Genomic DNA, 18,000 nt, shown 5'->3' with positions numbered 1-18,000 from the left:
ATATTCTGTGAGATACTGAAAATGCTGAAATTTTTCTTGTTGCACCATGATCAGGACATGCTTGCTGAAAAAAGTTTCCAGAGCTGGCAGGATGCAAGGATATATCTAATTAATCTCAAGTGTTATTCAATGCCCCCCCTCAGCAAAATCATGACCAATGATTACCTGAAATAAGATTGGACTTAGACACTGGCTGTTGACCTTCAACATCGCCATCACTTCCAGATTTACATCACTTCCAGGGAGTCACCTGGCAGTCATTAGTCGAAAACTTAACTGTGCAAATTGTATCAACATTGAGGCTATATAAACAGGATTGAAACTGTCTATTCTGTTGAGGTTGACTCACCTTTTGCACTCATGGTCCTACCAACCTCCCATGATTATTCACTATCTGCAAGTCAACAGTGAGATAAATACTTGCTCGTCAACTGAATGGGGGTCGACATGATCCAAAGGTCTGGTACCATCCATGTGTTTGATTATCTTTGTCACATCATTCAATATCTATATATAATAAAAGCAACTGTCGAAGATAACTTTATGCACATATTTTATTTTGCTCTAATGTCTGTCAATGTTTTGTGCAAAACGTTGGTTCCACTCAATGTCATGTCCCATCTTGACTCGAACCTAGGTCACTTTTCTTTCATTATCACTGGGTTAAAAGGGGAAAAGAATTTCATCTCCGACACCATTGTGAGAGCAGCATCAACTGAAGACATGCAATTATTCAAGGAAAAGTTCTACTTGCACCTTTCTAGAATAGCCAGGGCTCGACAATAAAATGTGGACAGGTCCCCAGAATGTATTTATACAAATTGTTTTATTGCAAGGCATGATTAGCTTCACAGTAATGCTGAATTTGTGAAATAAGTGTAGTAAAAGAAGAACACCAGTTGACAAAATGATTGACTGGGGAACAAATTTTAATTTAAATAGGGCAATTTCAAAATTGTTAGCACATGCTATATAGCAGTCAAGCCCTAAAGGTGAATTTGGGTGGCTGGTTTGTGAATTGAAATTTAAATTTAGCACCTTACGGCAACTTAAAAGCATCAATTCAGACAATATTAGATGCAGATCCTATTAACTTTTTGTAACTCTGAAAATAGTTGTGTGATGTACTGTGCCAGAGTTACAAATCACACTTGGACCTGGCTCTAATTGATTCCTGCTGATCAAAGTCAATAGAGTGTTTTTTAATCTTTCAACATGCATCAGCTAAAATAAAAGTGCATTTTATAATACTGATAATTTTTTAATGCAGTGGTACAATCAGCTTTATGTGAAATCAGCCCACTGCAATGTATGATGTAGCAGAGGTACTCTAATAATTGAGCATGAATAACAAGCAATATGGACATAGAAAAAAATAGTCTTTCAGTTGCATCATCCTTAATTGGGTAATTCTGTTTATAAGGTACAACTGTATAAGCTCTTTTATTTATTTTTTACAACAGGAATTTTTTTGTTTAATTAGCAGAAAATGTGCATGCTATTAATGCAATAAAAACAATAAATTCTGGTAGTACTCAGCAGGTATGGCAACAAGTGAGAAACTAGAATGTTGTTTCAGCTCAGTCACCTTTCATAAGTAGAAAATATTGAAATGCAATAGGTTTTTTTACCAGTAAATGGTGAGGGAGTGAGAAGAAGAACAAAAGAGGTGGTTTATGTTCCCGTGGAAGCCAGGAGAAGTGAAATGAGAAGAAGTTTTATGGTGCAAGAAGATAATATGGATCAGAAAGTGTTTTGAGGTGATTAGAATGGCAAGATTCTGATTAACTACTCCCTGACAACAAACTACTCCCCGACGGCAAAGGATGTTTTAAAAAAAAGACAGAATTCCAAATTAGTAAAGAATCCCAGACAAAAATTAATAGTAAAGGATATCATTTAAAATTGCTAACTCAATGTTGAGCTCCACGAGTAGGAAACATGCCTAGTCAAAAGATAAGGTATTAATCTTTAGCTTAAGTTAAGCTTCTTCAGTGTATGGTAGTGGGTCAAGCAAAGTAAGGTGAGAGATCCTTTATGCAAGCCCGGACTCTCTGCCGCACCGCACGCTGCCCTCGAAGCGGCTGCAGTGGGGACAAGACTGTCTCACACCTCCTTCTAGAATGTGCCTTCACAAAGGAAGCCTGGAGAGGAATGCAGTGGTGTTTGTCGAGGTTTGTCCCGAGCAGCTCCATGACACGGGACTCTGTGCTCTACAGTCTGTTCCCTGGGACGCACACCGAGACAAACATCAACTTTGCCTGGAGGATCATCAACTCGGAGAAAGACACTTTTTGGTCTATCCAAAACCTGTTGATCTTCCAGCTGAAGGAGCTGACCCTGACTGAGTGTTGCGGACTGGCACATTCCAAGGTCCAGGATTACGTGTTGAGGGACGCGCTGAAGCTTGGGGCAGTTGCCGCCAAGGCGCGGTGGGGAAAGACCACCATGTAATGTCTGCCTGCCTAAGAAGAACAGGGGCCCCACTCAGTAAGTGGGTTCCGCTGAAGCCTCAGCTAAATATATGGATAGTAAACATACAGACATTTTTATACGAATGATTAATTCCGATTGCTGTATGTAAAGAAATGCAATGTGCGCCTATGGGTGGCACCACCACTTGCACAGATCATCAAAGTATTTTATGAATAAAGTATAGTTTTGAAATTAAAAAATAGGTGAGAGTAGGATCAAGGAGTGAAATTAACATTAAAGCTGGATAGTAGGGTTATACTGATGGAGTGATGTTCTGCAAAACATTCACCTAATATGTGTTAGGTTTCTCACTTCTCCCCCCTCCACCCAGCCATTTAGGGAAGACTATTCTGTGCTGCATGTACAATATTCAGAATTGAAAAAAAATACAAGTAAGTCACTTTCAACCTGGGAGTGTTTGGGGTGTTGACTGTAGGAAAGAAACACAAATGGCAGCTGTTGCATCTCCTGTGGGAAAGTGCAGTCAGAAACAAAGGTCTGAGGAGAAACTAAGGAGCCACCTAGGATGTCATGGAGAGAATGGTTCCTTCAGAACATTGATTGTGGAAGGGTGGCTGGATAAAGTGTTCAGTGATGGCATTACGCTGAAGATGGCAGAAATAGAATTGAATATGAAAGCCTCAGATGCAGAAGGTAAGAACAAGGGAATATCACTAACATAGTCTGGAGGGATGTAAATGTGAGAAATAGAATGAGCACTGCCAAGGGTCCTGTCAATTACAGTGGGGACTAAAATCGCCACTTGAAGAAAAAGAGTATCATTGGAAATACTAAATTGAAAGTTTGCAAAGTCCAAACATGAGATGGAGAAACTCACTTGGAACAAAGTCCTGTCATGACTTTACTGGAAATAGTGTGCCAATTTTCCCTAGGTTAGGAGAGCCTAAAACTAGAGGGTATAGCTTTAAGGTGACAGGGGAAAGAGTTAAAAGGGACCTAAGGGATAACCTTTTCATGCACGAACAGCCAGAGGAAGCCGTGGAGGCTGGTACGATCTCAATATTTAAAAAGCATCTGGAGGGGTATTTGAGTAAAAAGGATTTTGAGGGATGTGAGCTAAATGCTGGCAAATGGGACTAGATTAATTAAGAATATCATTGGAACTGTTGGATTGAAGGATCTGTTTCTGTATATACAGCTCAATGACTCTATGACTATATGGTCTTTTCCCAAAGTCCTGCAGATCTCTTCTATTCCATGCATATTTATAATTTCCATTTGTAGATTCAATGCTTCTTCTCAGGCAGTTCTTCGGTTTCAAGGATAACTTTCTCCCATTGCAATTCATTAGGGTCTGAGATGGCTAATATTTCCACTGCTTTTCATGCAGATTCTGTCACAGACGATACCTGCTGGTACCTGACAAGCAGGTAGGTAACTGTTTGAAGGTTTGTATGTTCTCTCCAATGCCTCAAACCTACCCCTCTGTGCTTCCAACAAAGTCTATCAATATGCTCAGTGCTTTCCTGAATGATACTTCTTCATTTTGGTTGGTCACAGGCTAGGGATTCCCATGAGTCTGTAGCAATATGTGATCACTTCAAGGAATCTTTAAGGATATCACTGAAACATTTCCACTGTCCTTTTAGTTTATTGTTTTAACCAATTTCTGTGTAGAGCAGTTATTTCTGTAGCCTGGTGGTTTGGAGGTTATTGCTAAATCTGTTGGCAGCACACCTTCAAGCTGATGACTTACTACTTTTTTTTGACCTCACGCAATCTCTGGGTTGTTTTGCGGATTATCTTATATCTGTTTCTGTTGATTGCAAAACATTTTTTCTGGAAAGTAGTTTCTTAACTTTTCATTGACTGTCAAATGCTTGAAGATTTTGAAAACTTCTATTAAATTTCATCTAATGTTCTACAGAGAACAACCACTGCTTCTGTATGCAGTTTAAGTCCCTTTTCCCTTGTACCATTAGAATAAATAATTCTACATCTCCTCTGGGGCCATAATTTCCTTACAAAAGTGTGTTTCCCAGAAAGGGCTGCAATGCTTCATGTGGGGCCAAACCAGCTTTTTATAATTTTTCCTGTAACTTTTTTTTGTAGTCAGTGTCTTAATTAATATAACCTAGGATCGTGTAACTTTTTAACTACCTTCTGTACTTACCTTGCCTTTTTAAAAGACAACTATCTTTCCATTCCTGTTTCTTTAAAATTTTCAAATCAAAATTAATTACTTCATGATTCTCTGCATCAAACCTCTCCTGTTTCTCTACCTTTACACCGTTTTATCTATGTTTTCCTGAGGTAGTCCCTATCCTCATCTAGTACATTCAGCACTATGGAGGTTAGACTAATTGATCTAGTGAGTTTATCCTTCTCTCCTTTTTTTAAGTAGGGCAATGGTATTTGTAAAGCTCCAACTCACTGCCATTATTGTCCCATCTTGAGAGGATTGGAATTATGACCAAAACTTCAGTAATTTCAACCCTTAACTCCTTTGGAAAACAAAGATGAACTTGATCTGGATGAAGAGGCTTTTTCTAATTTGAAAACTGGCTCAGGTTTAAGTATATCCCCTTGGGATCAATTTTGCGATCACCGTTATTTTTGCCTACTCCAGAGGGTTACGGATGCTAAATTGTTCAGGATATTCAGGAATAAAACATTTCCCAAACTTTTGCAGTTTAAGGGAGTTGTGGGATATTGGGATAATTTGGGAACTTGCAGTCAAGATGGAGGATCAGCTATGATCTTATTGAATGACAGAGCATACTTGAGAGTAGCCATAACCTATTGCTGTATTTTTAAAAAATATTGTCTATTTTTCTCTGACTTAATTTCACCACTTCCTCTTCGCTCACTTGACATTGGAAGTTTCCTCTTCTTTAATGAAGGTTCAGTAAAATACTCATTTAACCATTCAGCCATTGTGTGCCTTCAATAAAAAAATATATTTAGTTTTATTCCCTGCTTGAGATCAGCCATGCTATGATGAATCTAATGACAATTTAAATGCTTCTGCAAGATATTTGCTTTCCCTTTAATGTTACCTGCCAATTATTTTCATAGACTCTCTTTTCTCCTCTAATTTCTAATCTGTCACTTTCACCCTATTCTCTTTTATTCATCTTGGTATCTTCTGGATTATGAATTTGGCATTTTTCTATGACCTCCTTTTTCTGCTTCTGTTCCACATCAGTTTGATAATACATGTATCTGACTGTAATGACAGCAAGCCTAATGGAGTACGCTTGTACATTATACAACTGAGCACTGTGTACCAAGAAAATTGAAGAGCTGACTTGTACGAACACAGATTGGATAACTTTTATTAGCTGATAAATTATTCTTTAAAAATGCAAATGTGTTGTTATATTATCTGAAAAAGAAAGAATCCAGGTAATTCTTGTGTCTGATTAAAAGGAAAATGACTCGTCATCATCTATAGATCTGAATATATTTGTTCTAAAATATTGTAATAATTTTCTTTCCTGTTTTGCAATGTACTGACTATTCTATCTTCGCAGTAGCGTTTTGTAGAAGGAAATTACACAATGGAAGATACTGTTGATTAGATTTAAGTCAGTCACAGGTGAATTTCTTTCTGCAGCCAGAAATTGAATGAGAGAACTAGTTGCATAGTGAAAGGTCCAAAATATAACATATTCTGCTTTTGTGTCTCTATTACAAATCCTTCGGCTGATGCAGTATATATTAAAAGGGTCCAATGCATGATCCAATGACTGATGAAATGTCATTTTGAAGCCTTATTTTTGAATGCTGCATCTGACTGAATAACCACATCCTCATCTCATCAAGGGGTCAACATACCCCTCGGCCTTTTAACAACTCATGACTGCGAAATTCGTATTCCTAAAGATTGATTCAATTTGGTGGACAAAAATCATTCCTCTGTGTGATTTAAAGCATCTACAACGGCAGATGGCCTGAATTGCTGGAGGTCGAGAATTGATGTATTTTCATGATTTTGAGGAACATGTGCATATGCAGGTTTAGGTTCCATTGGAATTCTCCCAATTACCTGTAAGTTTGGTCAGAAGCCCATCAGACACTCCAGTGACGTAGTCTAAATGATGTTTGCACTGTTTGGGAAGTTTCCTATGAATTTTTATGTATGCTACAGTAGACAGAAACGTTTATGTCTGTGGGCTCTAAATGCAACATTGTTGTGCTCATTTTATCAAAAACTAGGTTTACAACAATCAAACTATCAGTGACAAGCCCAATGCATAGAGGTGAGGCATTTGTACTCTTTTAACATAAATTCCTATTTTTTTTTGTCTTATGCAGGCATTTCTGTGTTTTGAGCAGATGAGCTGGTGGTCGGTAAAGGGGCAAAAGGAGACCACTTGAAAACAAACCCAAACCCAGGCATTGGTTTATCTATCCCAACACACTTACACACTCCCCTTCCCATTAAACATATTTGAATGTCCTGACTTAGGTCTGAATCACAAACAATACTAAAAGTCAATAAAGCGAACCACATCAGGACAGAGAAAGAATGTGCAAGTTAACAGAGACAGTCACCCAAGGCAGGAATCAAACCTGGGTCCCTAGCACTGTGAGGCAGCAGTGCTAACCACTGAGCCACTGTGCTGTCTAATCCTCAGCAATATTGTGGGAAGTCAAAGTCAATGATGCCTCTATCCATTCCATACACTATCAGTCTCTCACACTGTACAGGTACATCCCCGTTATTTACTCAATAATACTCCCTTGCATTTAAGACTCACATCTAGTATTCAGACTGCCTCAGTCACCGAGCAGTGCTACCATGTACAACCATCTCTTGCAGTCCCAAAACAGCCTCCACTCTTAGTGCGCATTTTACACTAAAACATTACTGCACAATCAATATTTTTCTGACTACTCAGGTTGAAGTACAATATTTTACAAAATGAAGTTTACAAGATACATAAATTTTAGAACATACTTTTCAATGTAAGGTAAAATGAAGGCAGACATGGAGGGTAATTTTTTTACACAGGGAATTGTTTGCATGTGAAATGAACTTCCTGAGGAAGTGGTGGAAGTGGGTTCAAGTACAACATTGAAGACATTTGGATAAGTATATGAGAAGGAAAGGCTTGGAGGGATACAGGCCAGGAACAGGCAGGTGAGACTAGTTTAGTTTGGGATTATGTTTGGCATGGACTGGTTGGACCGAAGGGTCTGTTTCCATTTTGTATGACTCTATGTGACCTGTTCTGAACTCTGTCCAACATTAAGTTGAGTGGTTTGGTTGTTAAAGGGAAAACTAGGTTGTCACATAGTGAAGAAGGTGCAAGATATTCATACCTAAAGGCAATGGCCAGAGCAATTGTGTTGACTGTGGATAGTTTGTTAGTTTCCAAGCATCACAAGGATGGGGTTTACTGGGGAGATCAGGTTTATAGACAGATCTTTTTAAATTGTCCAATTAATTCCAAAATAGAACATATCTAGGGGTTTAAATAATAGCCAATTATTATTGTTATAGGAATACAAAACCCATGTGATTCATATTTCCATGGTGATGGGCTTTGAGAGTGCAAGAATGCATACAGAGCCATTGTAGTATTGGGGTGTAGGGTTTTCCAAATATATCCTCAATCTTCACAGAAATGGTTAGTGTATAAGAATCTTAGAGAGAGAGAGAAAGAGAAAGCAAGAGACAGAGACAGCAGCAGTAAAACTTCATCCCTCAGTACATGGAATGCAGGTGGGTGACTGCACTCAAGTTAAAGGCACGAATATTGTAAGCATTTAAATAAGACTGTAAGGTTTTTGTTAGAGAGAGAAATGTCCAGATTGCTCTTTACTGTGAAGGTCAGTTCAGGGATTAATAACTAGTGGACTGCCTTCCATATTGGAAGGAAGCCATTTGGAGCTGTGAATAACAGTCGGCTGAATTCTGAAGAACAAAGCATCCATCAAAGGACACTTTACAACAATGATGTGGGTCTTTTCATTATTTTGCAAGTTAAATGGGACAGCTTTTCTGTAATTAGGAGTGCAAGCTGTACATTGAAATAATGTTCAGTTAATTTTGATTTTAGTTTGTTTGGTTCAGCAAAATCTTAAAATTTGTCAGGATGATTTTCTAATCATTAGAAATTTAAATATATATATTAAATATTATTAGTCTCTGTATGGACCGTAACAGAAGTAGAACATAACGGAAAGGAGCAGAGTAGAACTGACAGGTAACAAGAACTCCTTAGCCTTATGGAAGGGATGACCCTGAGCACTAATGGGCAGCTACAATTTAGTCCTCGATATCTATGATATCCAGGATAATGATATTATTCTGCCTTGTGTCTCTTTCCAACTTCCAGTTCACACCCTTCCTTTTATTTGGAAGATCAAGCTGCTGAGGTTGTGATCGGGAAGCTTTCATTTCTCAACCCAGCCCATTTTCCTCACACCAATCTTCTCCTTTGATTTCCTGTTTCCACTTGCCCAAGAACTGCTGCTTGTCCAGTCTCCAGGAGGTGGAGAGACAGAGGCTGCAGTATCTCACTGATGAAGAGCCTCCATCACTTGCACAAACACCAACTTCACGGAGCTGGGAGCCAATTATGGTCATAGGATCAGCGCATGGTGAGTCATTTGGGCAAGAGTGGGTTGCAGTCAGCTCAAGAGAAAATGAGCCCGTTTATCAGTTCCCTGGAGCCAAGGCTGCAGATGTGTTCTGTTACAGGGGACAGACATACATATAATCATATATTGCTGTGCCTTCACTTTTGCAACATCAAAATCCTGGAACTTGCTAAGAATTCTGTGGGTGCCCTTTCATCCCTTGGACAGCAGCGGTTCAAGAAGGTAGTTCACCACTGCCTTCACAATAGCAATTAGGAATGAACAATAAATGCAAGCCTAACCAGTGACACATACAACTCATGAGACACATACAACTCATGAGTAGATGGTAAGAACAATGAAAATCACACTGTATTCGATTACAGCAACAATCTAATGGGCATGTGCACAAAAATGCTGTAAGTGAACTGACTGGTCTGCGAGACAACTTCTCCTTATTGTCAAGGAGTGTAGACGAGGTCCCAACAAAATTGCACTAATTCTCCATGGCAAAAGTGACATATTTCCATTGTTCCTTCTTATTTAATCTCTAAGCCATTTGTGCTCGCTTTCGCTGGAACGTCTATACACTGTCTCAGGGATTGATAAGCACCTGGAAATACCACATGTGATCAGTCTTGGTCACTTGAATGCAGTAAGGTTGTCCATTTTCAAAAGAATTTTTTTTGAAACAAGAAGAATGCAGCTTTTTTTTGGTCAGAATCTTACTTTACATCTTTCAGCCATGACATCGTGCATTTTTACGCACTTACCTTGTCCTGTGCTTGAATTGCATTGATGGCAGACAGAACCCAACACCTGAGCCTTGAGTGGATCCAGGGAACATACCTTGAGCGGTCTTGATCCAGGCCCGGGTACGGAGGAGAGTTAGTCCCTACTTACTTTTCTGGAAATCCACCTGGTAACAATGCCTGCTACTTCAGCAAAGGTGAGGTAGACCCAGCAGCAAAAGATGAAGCCTGAGGACTGGTGACTTTGTTAGTTGGGTTTGACGCTGGCAGTGGCAAAGTAGTGACAGAAGGGTATCATGACAATACCAATGAAGTGGGCCCAGCAGTGAGACACATGACTCTAATATTGGTTGGACCAGTGCTGGCAGTGTCGAGGTGGTACCGAGGAGTATCAGCATTATTGCAAAGATAGCACCTGAGGATCAGCTGCTTTGATGCTGGTTGGATCCGGTGTAATGGCGGCAAAGTGGTAGAGGAGGGATGGTGACACAAGCATCGTTGCCACTGATGAGCTGTCTCAGGACTGATGGATTCTCTTTAAGCTATATCTTTCATTGTAATCCTTATTCTTAAATTATTCAAAACTGTGCCATTTTGTGGTGATAAATGAAAGTTTTTCACTGTATTTTATTCCATTCTTATTGTAAAATACAGATCATAATGAAATTAAAATCAAAATCAAATCATTTGGTTTGGAATTGAGATTAGAGAACCGAACTCAGCACCGTCTTACTAACCTGCAATCTTCTTCCTGACCTCTCCGCCCCCACCCCACTCCGGCCTATCACCCTCACCTTGACCTCCCTCCACCTATCGCATTCCCAACGCCCCTCCCCCAAGTCCCTCCTCCCTACTTTTTATCTTAGCCTGCTGGACACACTTTCCTCATTCCTGAAGAAGGGCTGATGCCCGAAACGTCAATTCTCCTGTTCCTTGGATGCTGCCTGACCTGCTGCGCTTTTCCAGCAACACATTTTCAGGTCCAAAGTTCAGGCAATCACAAAAACACCATCATTTTTGGTGCAATTGAAAGATTGAAAAAAAAACCTCACTGTGAGCACAAGAGTGTTCACAACTAAGTTGTGCTTACAGTTGGATTTTCTGAATATTTTGGAACCACATAGGATGTTTTGATATTGGACGGATTATTCATGATTCATTTGGAGCTCATGTTATTGGTATTCCGTGCCTCACTTCAAAATTTTTAAAAGCAATCTTTCTGAAATATCGATTGCATAAAATAGTTCTGACAGTTTCACTTTGTTTTAGTCTCACTTTGCTGCCCCTTATGAATTCTGATTTCAAAGCTCCATAGTTATACAGATCTCTACAGATCTGTTAATCTGTGGAGACTGTCAATCAAGTTTTCTTCAAATTTCTCAGACATTGAACTCTTCTATTAAGTGTTTATTTCATTAAAAAAGTTTGATGAAAGATTAATACAGATCATGGAATAATCAGATTTATACCATTAAAAATCACACAACACCAGATATAGTCCAACAGGCTTATTTGGAAGCACTAGCATTTGGAGTGCTGCTCCTTCATCAGGTAGCTGTGAAGCAGGATCATAAGAAACAGAATTTATAGCAAAAGATGCTGTGCTGTGCTATAAGTTTGCTATAAATTATGTGTCTTATGATCCTGCTCCACAGCTATCCAATTAAAGAGGAACACTTTGAAAGCTAGTCCTTCCAAATAAACCTGTTGGACTATAACCTGGTGTTGTGTGATTTTTAACTTTGTCCACCCCAGTCTAATACCAGCATCTCCACATTAGATTTATACTATAAACACTTGAAGAAAGCTATCCTTTACTTTATTGAGCAGTGCAAAATGGGCTTACCTTTATTAACAAAATGTGAAATTTGACTGCTAAGTACCAGTTGTAAATGTTGACAAGCCTTACATTGTTATTTATGAATGTACTTTGACACCAACTGCATTCAGGTGTAAGCTGAAACAGAGGTCTGAAACTGGAATACTGAGAGATAATTCTGAAGTTCATTTCCCAGGCTGACAGTACTAAACATTTTGATTTAAATTTAAATGTATATTCTCAACATTATTGTGTTCAGTGCTACAGAATTGTTTATAGAATACTTTTAATCTTGAGAGTTATGCAAGCTGAAACATACACTTGGTTTTTTTTCTCCTTGTAGACTCTAATTCTGATTCTAGAACCATGATATTTGATCTGATAGGAGAATGATAAATGCCTTTATATCAAACTTAACATGCATGAGATATCTATTGAAGTAAAGAAGTTCTGTTAAACTTGAGTTAGTTGAATCATCAATGGCCCTGAAAAATGCATTGAATAGCTTCTAATACTTGTGGTTCCATCACATTAACATCTTTTTATGAATAGACATTTGACTTATTGCTTTCTGGAACTAAGTATTATTTTGACTCATCATCTGGAAGTAACTTATAATTTTGCAGATGCAATTTTTTTTGTTATAGCTGGATTCTGCTTTTGCTTGTTTGTTTCACAGTCTCTTAGTTTCTACTGTCTGGCTTATTTTATTTGTCTCTTTCGAGTTATACTTTATAATACAGACAGATTCTGTTGCTTTCTTGTGATAAGATTGTTCGCATTTTAGTATTTTTCTGTGATCCTTGTTTGTTTCTGCTTCCATGACAATCTGAATAGCTTTCTCTGAAGCCAAATCTTCTGGACTGTAATAAAGCTAATAAAGATTCCAACAACAATTCTGTTGTGAGTTCTGATTTCAAAGTTCCATAGTTACAACCTTCTGCTAATCTTTAGAGATCATCAACCAAGTTTTCTTCAAGTTTCCCTGAATGTTGAACTCTTCTGTTAAGTCTTGTTCATTAAAAAGAAACACAGATTGATGTGGTTATGAAAAGATTGTAGAACGTCTACAAAGCCACATGTGATGACTTTCATATTTTAGAAATGTATAACGTCATCAGTGTTATGGACCAGACCAAACCCCCTCAAAATATATTCAGAAGGTAGTTTAGACTCTAACTTTTTCTTGTTTTAAAAGTGAGTGAAAGGTGTTGCATTCCAAGTGCAATTTGAATGTAACACCTTAGCCGATTTGAAGCAAAACACACTTTATTCAAACAATATTGGTAAAATACAACGAAAGAAAGAAAAAAATTAGAATAATTTAACAGAATAGTAGATTATTAACTACTACTGCTAAACTGTTCTAATGTAGTAACATCCCATAAACACACCCTGTGAAAAGGCAAGGTCAGTAAAAATAGTTTGTATCACAGACAATTGCAGCAGCAGGAAGACAAGAACATCAACAGTAAATATTGAGAAAGAGAGAGAGAGAGAGAGAGAGCGAGAACAGCAGTGAGAAACTGAAGCTTCCACCCAACTTCAAGACTGAGCAACTGCTACTGAAAACTAAAACTAAAAATCCTAATTCTGTGGGAGATTGACCCCACTCATTCAGGCTGCTTCTCTTGTTCTAGTATTTAAAAAAAAATCAAGGCCTCAAAAGTTGTGTACTTTATTGGGCTGGAATACACAGCTCTCAGTGTTAAAACCTCTCTCTAAAGGAAAACAGGGTAAAATACATCTCTTGAAGCCATAGTATCATCACATCAGCTCTGTTGAAGGTAACAGTGTACATACCTGTTCTGCTCAAGATTTATTATTGTCATCTGAAGCAATTTTATAGCTTAAGAGTAGCATCATACAGTATATCCAAACCTATTCTATTTTGCCCTTCTCTGATATTAAATATCACAGACAGCATTATATTTCCTGCCACATTTTCCAAACATAATTCGTTATTCATTTTACTTTAAAGCTTTGAAATCGTTCCACATCTCAATAATACTGTAGTCCCTTTCTCTTGAAGACTTTTTGTTTCAATGTCAATAATGTTTATTTCCTTTGTCTTAAAACATTTGAACAATGTAATATAGCAATGTTATTCCCTTCCTTGTTTTAAAACATTTAATTATATTAAATAGCAATACTGTGAAACTATACCACACAACATCATGAAGCCAAATGATTTGCTATCCTTTAATACAAAATGAATTTCGCATAAAAGTCAGGATCAAAAACAGAAATTGCTGGAGAAACTGGCTCTTCATCAGAACTGGACTCAAAGCTATTTTCTTTCTATAGATGCTGCCAGACCTGCTGGATCTCTCCAGCAATTTCTGTCTTTGTTTCAGATTTCCATCGTCTGCAGTTTTTTTACTTTATTAAAGTGAGGATGTTTACTTCAGTTGCGCAGGTATTAGTGAGTCCATTCTTGAATACTTTGTACAGCTTTAGTCACATTATTTAAAGAAGGATGTAAATGCATTGGAGGCAGCTCAAAGGATGTGTACTGGATTGACATGGAATTAATGTGTTGTTTTATGAGGATAGGTTTAGACAGACTAGACTACTTACCACTGTAGTATAGAAGAGCAAAGAGTGATTTGACTGAAGTATGTAAGATCATGAGTGTACTTGACAAAGGAGGAAGCATGCTTCCTTTTGTAGGTTAGCTCAGAATTAGGGGCTGTTGGGTGGATGGAAATGTGAAACGTAAAGAAAAAGCACTAACATACCATCAAGATTTTATTGAATGGCAAAGCAGACTTAAGGGACTGCATTGCCTATTTCAGCTCCATGTCTGTATTTTACTACGTGCTGCATACTGAGTGTTTCTTATTCAACTGTCAAAATGGAGGTTCTCTATCTTTGCAGGCACTGTTTTATTGGCTAAATGAACAATTTCCTGACTTTCACAGTCTAATTCACCATGCACAGTTGTTTTTCCCACAATTTCCCACAAAAACAAACCTTGTGTCTGCAGCCATAATGAATTCTTCCTGAAAATACTGTGGTTTAAATGATGGATCTCCCAATCTGAATTGCAGTCTCAAAAGTATTGTATCTATCTTCTTCTGTTAGACTCTGTTTGTTTTAGCTTCTAAATTGTCCCTTTCATCATTTTAATACTGCTCCACAACATTCTAAGTACTACAACCTTAGGTGAAGTATGTAAATGGTCCTTAATTTCCCTACAGTAGCTTTATCTTGTCCTGTCTGCTTGTTATAGTGACAACATTCAGTGTAAGCCATAAATTCTCCTTTATAGCTTCTATTCTTCTCTGCCTGTTTTTTTTTTGCACGACTGACATGACAGAGATTTTATTTTCACTTTGTTCATGGAACTTAGATAATGTTAAATTCCTCACCAAACTTAGCCAGGAGTAATTCCTACAGATTTTTGCTTTCCAAAGGAATCAGTAGTTGTCAGGTGTGACTAGTCCTTAACATATTTATCACCCGCATTGCTTCTTCTGTACTTCTTACCAGGTCAGAAGTGAAAATCTTACCTTCTAGTGACATTTCTCCAGTTCTAAAAATTTCTGCTGACTGTGTTTACACTATTGACTATCCATATGAGAAGTTCTTAAAATGGTGAAGCCTTTCAAGCTGCAAGCATCCAGGCTGTTTTGGAGATTTCTTTTCTTGGGTCCATTGGATGTTTTCACAATTGTACCTTGTGGCATTAACAATGCCCATCGCTGATCACCATGTGGTATTTGTTCTAGGCATTTGCTACCACCTTACCTCTTCTCTTGTCTGGGTGCAAGAGCCTATAATAAAAACAAAATACTATGGATGCTGGAAATCTGAAATAAACATGGAGAATGTTAGAGAAACACGGCAGCTATGGAGAAAGAAGCCGAGCTAACATTTCACATCTCATATGATCCGTCTTAGAATTTCTCCCAAACAGTTCTGAAGAAGTTTTACACTGGATTCAAAATATTAACTCTGTTTCTTTTTCCATAGACGCTGCCAGGTCTGCTGAGTTTTTTTAAGCCAATCTGGCTTACAGTGATAAAAGGTCACTATGGCCCAACCAGACCACAGGGCTGCACTATCATTAGATAAAGACAACTGATGGTGGCTCAAGCCTGAGGGGCAAGACGTTGAGAAGGAAAACCTTAATTTTAACATCAGCTGGTTCAGGAATTGAACTCTCTCTGCTGGTGCTATTTTACATAACAAACCAACCATCCAGCCAACCATGTCTTAAACAAGGAAAAGAAACATTGACAATTAAGTCTTAACAAATTGTAGCTTATTTTGCATTTTGCAACTTAGTTTAGCTAGTTAGATATTGTTACTAAAACTATTGTGAAACATAGATGATACATCTGTCTCTTTTAACATCCTGAGCTTTTCTTACACTCATCATCCAGGACTGTATGACATTAGCAGATTGTTTAAGGCAGTCTCCAACATTAGCCCTTCCAGAACAATTATATTACGCAGCATAGTATTTCTGTAATTTCACACAGCACCTTAGAGCATCCATGAGGCTCAATGAACCCATTAGCAGCAGCAGAACTGACTTGAATACAAGCTCCAACCTCAGGCATAGAATGTTCCCACTCTATCCGCACCATCAAGGAAAAGAATCAACCCTATTCAATAAGAGTGCAGGAGGACCTGCAAGGAGAAGCAACAGGCATTTCTAAAATTGAGGTGGTGACCTGATGAATTTACAACACAGGACTGCTTGTGTGACAATGAGTATGAGCAGTAAGCGATAGGTAGGGCTAGGTAATCCACTGTGAATATATTAAAGCTAAGTTTTGTAGTCCTGTCAAATCCAGTTGTGAACAGTGATGGATAATTGAGCAAATCACTGGAGGAGAGGAGACTTCATTATAATGGGAGAGTCTAGCACATCAGTACTATATATAAACAAGGAACAAGAGTGGATCAATGGACCCTTTGAACCTGCTCTGCCACCCACTAAGATCATGGCTGATCTTATTTTAACATTAACTTTACATTTCTGCATGTTCCTGATAATCTTTCAATGGCTTTGTAATCAAACAGGGGTGGTACGGTGTCTTAATTGTCAGCACTGCTACCTCACAGCGCCAGGGTTCGATTCGAGCCTTGGGAGATTGTCTGTGTGGAGTTTGCACATTCTCCACATGCCTGTGTGGGTTTGCTCCAGTTTTCTACCACAGTCCAAAGATGTGCAGGTCAGGTGAATTGGCCATGCTAAATTTCCCAATAGGTGCAGTAGTCAGGGATAAATACAAGGTAGGGGAATGTGCCCAGGTGAGTTACTTTTCGGAGGATCGTTGTGGAATTGTTTGGTAGAAGGGCCTGTTGGTACACTGTAGGGATTCAAAATCTTTTTAAAAATCTACCGCTGTTTTAAAAATATTTAAAGATTTGACATCCACTGCATTTTGAGGGTGGAAATTCCAAAGACTCACAACCCTCTGAGAGATAAAAAAATGTTTTCTCATTTCTGTTTTTAATGGGTGCCTCTGTATTTTGAAACTATGATCCCTACTACTGCATTTTCCTGTAAAAGGAAACATCCTTTTGACATCTGGCCATTAAAGTCCCCACTGGATCTTATTTGTTTCAATTAAGACATCTCCGACTCTTCTGAACTCCAGAGGATACAGCCTAGCCTGTTTAGACTTTATTCATAAGGCAACCAGTGCAATGGTTGAGGTTGAAGTATTTGCAATAATTTGCAAACAGAATTGACAAGTGGATGATTCACTTCACTTTCTTCCAGAGGCCCCAACATCACAGATTCCAGTCTTCAATGAGTCTGATTCACTTCATGTGATATAACAAATAGCCAAATGCATTGGATACTGCAAAGACTATGGGTCTGATAACATTCTGGCAAAAGTACTGGAGACTTACACTCCAGAACTTGCTACACCCGAGCTCTTCCACGCACCTATCATAATGGCATCTACCTGAAGATGTGGAAGATTGTCCATAAATGTCTGTACACAAATTATTTTTCTTACACTTTTAAGGTGTGTTATTACCCATCTCAGGAGCAGGTGGGCCTTGAACCTTGTTGCAGAACAGACCAAACCCTCTCAAAATATATTAAGAAGATAGCCTCGACTCTAAGTGCAAGGCGTTGCATTCCAGATGTAATTTAATTGGCCAAATTTATGACTTTATGAAAAACACACTTTATTTTTACTCTACAGTTAAAGTGCTGACAAAAGAAAAAGAAAAGAATTGGCTTAACTGTAACTCTACTGAAATGCTTAACGAAATAACGTAAATGTTAACTACTAAAAATGAACTGTTCCAATATAGTAACATCCCATAAACACACCCTTGGCAAAGGCAAATTCAGTAAAAAGGATTGTTTGATGTGCAATTTTAACAAGAAGAGAACCCCAGCTTTTAGCTGAAACAGAGAGA

The sequence above is a fragment of the Chiloscyllium punctatum genome, chromosome 9, assembly GCF_047496795.1.
Source record: "Chiloscyllium punctatum isolate Juve2018m chromosome 9, sChiPun1.3, whole genome shotgun sequence".
NCBI lineage: Eukaryota > Metazoa > Chordata > Chondrichthyes > Orectolobiformes > Hemiscylliidae > Chiloscyllium > Chiloscyllium punctatum.
Note: the sequence above shows the minus strand (reverse complement) of the source record.